This window comes from Rhinolophus sinicus, chromosome 17 (assembly GCF_057876585.1).
Source record: "Rhinolophus sinicus isolate RSI-liver-muscle chromosome 17, RSI-T2T, whole genome shotgun sequence".
NCBI classification, from domain to species: Eukaryota; Metazoa; Chordata; class Mammalia; order Chiroptera; family Rhinolophidae; genus Rhinolophus; species Rhinolophus sinicus.
In genome coordinates, this window is record NC_142517.1 from 143,013,293 (window position 1) to 143,020,480 (window position 7,188).

The following is a 7,188-nucleotide window of genomic DNA, read 5'->3' on the forward strand; positions in this document are numbered from 1 at the left end:
TTTGCTTGGAAAAACTCGTATTAACTGTTATATACAAAAGTCCCATGACAAAATCCATAAAGGTTTCAATTTAATACCAGTTGTATCTCCATTGTAAATTTCTTGACCAACTTTCAGGTTTTTTTCCAATTTGCTAAAGTGATTTTTGCCCCCTGGAAACATTATTATCTTGAATCCATGTAGACATTCAGGCTTACCTGCATACAACTACCCTGTGTGTTCATCTGCATGTGATTCTAAGGGAACTATAAATAGGGAGCTAGCTAAAAGCCAAGTGCTTGCTCATCCATTTGAGAATAATTGCCTCTTTCAGGTCACAAATTCATACCCCAGTGTCCCAGGAGAGTTTATTTCCCATGAGTGACCACTTGACTCTGCAAAGGTATTTTACCTCACCTGGGCTTAATATAGGACAAATCTTATTACCATATCTTAGCCACACTGCAGTAAACAGTTTTCCTTTCTCTTTCCCAGCCTGTTCAGTGCCAGAACTAAGTTTCTTTGATCCTGTTAGTGATTTAACTCAATTTAAGTGGCTCCAAATCTGGTAATTTACAATTAAGATTGTGTGACATTTGAGATGGAAGTTGTATTTAAAATAACTTTTTATATAAGGGCATATAAGCAAGTGACAATGGATCTCAGGTTCCTCTGTAGTCAAATAGGAATGTTGAGAAAAAAATTCTAAAAAATATTGTTGATTCCAATGTTAAGGATCTAACTTAATCAGTTTTAACATGAATTGAAGAAATTAAAAAGAAAATAAAAAACCAATCAATGGGGCCAGCCCAGTGGCTCAGGCTGTTAGAGCTCCAAGCTCCTAACTCTGAAGGCTGCGGGTTCGATTCCCACATGGGCCAGTGGGCTCTCAACCACAAGGTTGCCAGTTCAATTCCTCGAGTCCTGCAAGGGATGGTGGGCAGCGCCCCCTGCAACTAAGATTGAACACGGCACCTTGAGCTGAGCTGCCGCTGAGCTCCTGGATGGCTCGGTTGGAGCACGTCCTCTCAACCACAAGGTTGCCGGTTTGACTCCCGCAAGGGATGGTGTGCTGCGCCCCCTGCAACTAGCAATGGCAACTGGACCTGGAGCTAAGCTGCGCCCTCCACAACTAAGATTGAAAGGACAACAACTTGACTTGGATAAAAGTCCTGGAAGTACACACTGTTCCCCAATCAAGTCCTGTTCCCCTTAAAACAAACAAACAAACAAAAAAAACAATCAATGAACAGTAACCACAAACAATCAAAGGCAAAAACCTGAAATAAATAATAATAATGAATTATTGAGGTATTTGTTTAACTCTGAAAATGCTGTTTTTTCAGAGTGCTCAAAACTTGTACTTGTTTCAACCTTAAGTGGGTATTTTTGTGTTTTACAAAATTTAGTTTGGTATCTATTCAAGTCCCTCTACAATCTCACCGTTAAAAATAACTATTGCTTGATAACAATGGTGTCATTTACGAGGGTTACCAGATTTAGAAAATAAAGATAGAGGACACTCAGATAAATTTGAATATCAGATAGAATCAAGTAACTTTTTAGAAGTATGTACCATGCAATATTTGGGAGATAGGCAGTATATTTCACTAAATATACTGTTCCAATTGTGCTGTAGTTGGACACAAAGACAAAGTTCCAGTTTGACCTCACCAAGTCTGGATTACTGTTCCGAACCATCGTTAAACAGTCAGCATCTATTTCACGTCTATTACCCATCATCTATGTGACAGGCACGATGCTGAAGCATTCTTCCAGTAACAAAAATAGACCTTTGGCAGGTACTTTTTCATGAAGTTTGTGATGAGGATGGCTTTTTACTATTCAAAAACTACAAAATTTACAGCAAATGACTTACACTGTAAGTACAAACTGGTTAAAAAGTTTCGTGCCTATTTTTTTTTGTGTGTGAATATTTATAAGAGCTTATTTGAGTCAAACTGATGACATATGCTGGAGACTAAGATCTCATATGCTCTTAATGCCAATTTTTTATCATTAAATTGCCACTCATTTTAAATGCAGGAATATTGCTCTTTATATTAGAATATGTAAGAAGTTGTAAGTTAAATATAATCTTACACAAAACAAAATTAAAGCAATTAGAGCCTCTATTTTTATATAGGACAGTAAGATCAAAGCAGACTATAGCACTGCAACCCTATCTGTTTAGCCTGTTTTCATTTTAAGTAAACATATTTAATGACTGGCATTTCATGTAAATATGCTGAATTAAAATTGTAAAATGACATAAATGAAACATTTCATGAAATACTCAAATATGATAAAGCGACTGTTAGATCGATTAATAATTAAAGAGGGAAAAAACTATAAGAATGACTCAATGTTAGGATCTCTAAGAGAATTAATTAACTATCCAAGGATTAAAAAGTTCTTGGAAAACTCTTTAAGGTCTTCGCAAAATTGATATTATAAAAATGTAAAATATGTCTAATAAAACAATATTATAAGAAAAATGAAATGCTCTGCAAACTTGATGCTTTGTTTAACCTAAGAATTAATGTTTAGTTGAAATTATACCTAAATATTTTAAAAGAAAGACCATAATTTTGTTTTAACATTTTCTGATATAATTATAAAATTTAATTTTTTTAAGGCTCTTTTTATGTTACCAGTTATCTAAAAATAGGTCAACTATGAAAGGGTGGATTTGGTTATACATTTTTTTTTCAAAAGTTAAGTACATACAGAGGGTGCCAAAAAAAGGTATACACATTTTAAGAAAGGAAAAACACTGTATTAAAATTGCAATAATATATACCGATAACAAAAGATGAATACAAGTCATGTGTGTAAATTTTTTTGGCACCCCCGGTATATTTAAATGTCTGGCCTAAAAAAAGTGAATAAAGAAGCGCATTTGTTCCTTTGTTGTTAAAAATGATTGGCCTATAAAGGTTTCCATAGATGAAGTCATACAATACATAACTGGGACTGAAGACAAAAATGGAAAGTTTATAGTTTCTAAAAAAAGGGCTACAATATATAAAGTTGGTGTTACCATTTCTTAACACTGAATAGGCTGAGAAAAAAATAGGAATCAGAGATTGGTTTTATCTTAAGAACCATTTGCCCCATATAGAATCTTTAAAATAGACCATTATAACCAAACATATATATTGTTCTTATGACGTTGAAATAAGTTACCACAAAGCGGAAAACATGTTTTCTCCTTCCTCATCCTCTTTAATTATTAGCTTTTTCAGTTTGGGCACTCTCTTGGTTGCCTCTTCAATTCCCTGCAGCAGAATGTTTCTCTTCCAAGGGTTGGCCTACAAATACCTGGTCTTCCAGGCATAGCAGTTCTGCCAGCTTCACAAACAGCCCAGTTTTTCACCATGTTATCCCACGTGTAGAGAATCTTCAAGTTTTCAACTTCTCCATAAAATTGAGGAGATCCAGTTCTTCTAACGTGTCTCCTACTGCCTCCAGTCCATTTAAGTTCTTCATGTTGTTTCTTCCTAAGGACAATATCCTCAAGTTTCTTAAGCCATTCAGTTTGGCAATTTTTTCTATGCAGTTTGTAGATAGTGAAAGCTTCTCATAATTAGGAAGCACGGACAAGGACGCTGCCTTCCATCTTCTCGCTGGGGGGAATCTGGGCATTAAGCTCTATCTCTTTGGCTTCTGACTGGTTTTCTCTTCCCATCTGGCTAGGGCTTGTTTGCCTGGTGTTGCTTTTGTCATTCCAGCGGTTGCTGCTGTCACTGCTCTGGTTGCTAGGGTCCCTGGTTCTATTTTAAAAAACAATTTATTGAAGTATAATGTATATACAATTAAGTGTACAATTTGAGTTTGCACAACTAAATTACACATGTAGTCAACACCCCAATTCAGAAAAAATAACATTACCAAACACTCCAGGGCCTTACCTGGCCTTCTTTCTGGCCTTTCCTCCAGTGCCCCCCGGGATAAGCACCATCCTGCTGTCTAGCAGCATAGGGTTGTTTTATACTTCCCATTAATGGAATGAATCTATTGTATCTGGCTTCTTTCCCACATTATACTTATTAGTGTCATCATTTTGTTGCAGGAGTCATACGGCATTCATTTTCATTATATAGCATATCCCACTATGTGAATATGTCACACATGACATCTCTAGTCTCATGTTGATGGGCAGTGTCCTACGTTTTGGCTATTATATAGTGTTAGTAAAGACTTTCATAGGAGTACGTCTTTTGATGAACAGAGGTGTACATTTTCGGTCTACAACTCAGTGGAATTGCTAGGTCTTAGGATATGTTAAGCTTTAGAACTGCGTCTTACAGTGTTTATGCCATAATGTTTTCCACCAACAACAGCTGTAGTTGCTCTACATCACTGCTAAACTTAGTTTCTTCTTTTTCATTTTAGCCATTCTGGGGATATGTAGTGGTGTGGTATTGTGGGTTCAGTTTACATTTCTGATGATTAAGTAGAGCACTTTTTCATGTTTATTGGCCATTTAGGTATCTTTCTTTGTAAATGTTTAAGTCTGTTTTTTTTTTTTTGCTCACTGATTTTAGTTCATGTATTTTGTACACGAGTCCTTTGTTCAATATATACCGGGGGGGTGCCAAAAAAACATATATACATGACTTATATTCATCTTTTGTTATCAGTATATATTATTACAATTTTAAGTTTTTTCTTAAATGTATGTACATTTTTTTGGCTATACATATATACATACATATATGCATATATACACACACATATATACATGTATATATGGGTTGTTGGATATGTCTATATTTTCAACTCTGTTGGTTGCATTCATGTCTTTTGATGAATTAAAAGTTCTTAATTTTAATATAATACAATTAATCAATTTTTGCCCTTGTATGGTTAGTGCTGTGTCTTGATATTTTTTAAAAAAACCTTGCCTACAAGATCACAGAGATCTTTTTTTTTTCTGGTAAAAGCTTTGTTTTTCACATTTAGATATGCAATTTGAAAGTAATTTTTATGTATTTTATGGTATAAGGTAAAAGCAAAAATATGTTATTTTCCTATATGAATAGCCAGTTGACTTGGCAATATACTGTATTGAAAAGATCAGCCTTTTATCACTGCACTGCAGTGTCACTTTTGATATAAATTGACTACTTATGTGCAGGTCTTTCTTGGACTTGCTTTTTCTGTTAGTTGGTCAGTTTGTCTATCCATATGCTAATATCAATCTATCTTAATTACTATAGCTTTATAGTAGCAACATGGTTTTAAGTGATTATAATTTCCAATAATATGATTGGAAGTCAAATGCTCAATGTCTGAACTGAATCTTTTGGATAAATTGTAGCTTACACATATTCTATTGACATAAAATGGGGAGGGCAGACAAGAAAAAACTTATGAAAAAGTTTAAAATATCCTGGTTAGTAAGGGAAGATGAGAATGAAGATTATTACCTTTAGTGCTGTGTTTAAGTTTAGTAGGGAACTGGGACCCTACTTGCCATGTATGGGAAGAACGATTTAAAACAACAAAAAATACAAGAGTTGTATACAAAGTATACGAGTATAATCAAGTACAAAATGGTGTGGTGTAAACCAAAGACTATACAAATGAGTAAGATTGTCAGAGATTTAAAATACAGGACACTTGGTTACGTTTTTTTCAGATAAACATTTTGCTCCCCAGGGAACTCTGGCAATGTCCGAAGACATTTTTGTCATGATAGGGGCTGCTGTTGGTATCTAGAGAGAGGCCAAGGATGCTGCCAAACCTCCTAAAACACACAGGACAGCTCCCAGAACAAAGAACTATCTGGTTCAAAATGTCAACCGTGCCAAGGGGGATAAATCCTGCATCGAAGCAACGAGAGAGCCAGTCGTAAGAGGAATTAGAGTTCAAACTAAAAGCATTTTGTTCCAATCTAAGGATTATGTTGACGTGACAAATGACAGATGCCTAAGTAAGACGTGAAAGTTTTAAGCTTGAAGCCAGAGAACTACTGTTTGAAGTGTAGCTTCTATAATTGAATTTTTAGATATTTCAGTAAGTTTTCAAAGAAATTCAGAGCATGCAGAGTTCAATGGAATGAATTCGGGAAGTTTCTTCACCTATGAAATGTGCTAGCAGTATTAGCTAACCCGAAAGTTTTCAGCTTAAATTCTGCCACTCTTTGATATATTTAATCACTTAAACTTCTTGATAATGACCATGAAGAGCATATATATACATATATATGTGTGTGTGTGTATATATATAGATATATATAGATATAGATAGATATATGAATCACAGCCATGTGTCAGCACTAGGTCTTAACACTAGCTGTGACTGATACATGCTCCTGTTTCCCATTTTGTCTATTATAAAATGTGGGATATGGGTCACATGATCTGAAAGATCCCTTCTAGAATTTAACTTCTATACAATAATTTCTCAGTTCTTGTCAAAATACAAATTTCAGAACAAAAACGTGTTTTTCAGTGACAGGTCTAATACCAATGTCAATGGCTCAGCCTTATTTTAAAGGTAGCAAACTTATGTTTAAGATGGGTGATTTACAAATTCCTAAGCAAGTGACTATAATGAAACGGACACTTGTGGTTTTCTTACTGCAGTACAAAATAATCCACTATTTTCTCCTATTATCAGCAAGAGTCCCTGGGGATGTACTTCCCAAACCTGAATCTTGTCATAACATTTCAGGAAACAAATTTTAATTGGCAGTTACTGCTTCTCATGCTCCGTTTCTGGAAATCCTGTTAGAAAGCAAGATGATAAAAGGACTCCCCCACCCCATGTATAATACCATACATGGCGCCATGGCCACCTAGAGGGAGTTCCTTTTCAGCCAGTAGATGAAACTTCAGAATTGTTAAAACAAATGTAGAAATTTCGAGGGAATACAGCTCAAAGAATGTTACAAGGTAAGAAATGCTTGAATAAACAATATGCAAATTAGAAACAAAGCAATGGACCAAATCACTTTGCTGTGGGAGTTGGACTTTGCTTTATAGCATGTTTACAAGCATCTCTGGCCTCTACCTACTAGATGCCTAAAGCACTTTCCATTCCCACAGCTACGACAATAAAAAATGTCTCCAAATATTGCCAAATTTCCCAAGGGGCAAAAGTACCCCAATTCAGAACCACTGAGAAGGCAAAAGGTATGCAAATAAGTGATCTATAATTCTGTGTATAATGAGGGTTAATCTCACATTGCTGAGTGAA

General features: G+C 35.2%; 1 pseudogene; it reads right to left on the bottom strand.

Annotated features, from left to right (window-relative positions):
- Positions 1 to 3,042: 3,042 nt before the first annotated feature.
- LOC148754857 (dynein axonemal light chain 1 pseudogene) lies at positions 3,043 to 4,010 on the bottom strand (annotated as a pseudogene).
- Between the last annotated feature and the right edge of the window lie 3,178 nt (positions 4,011 to 7,188).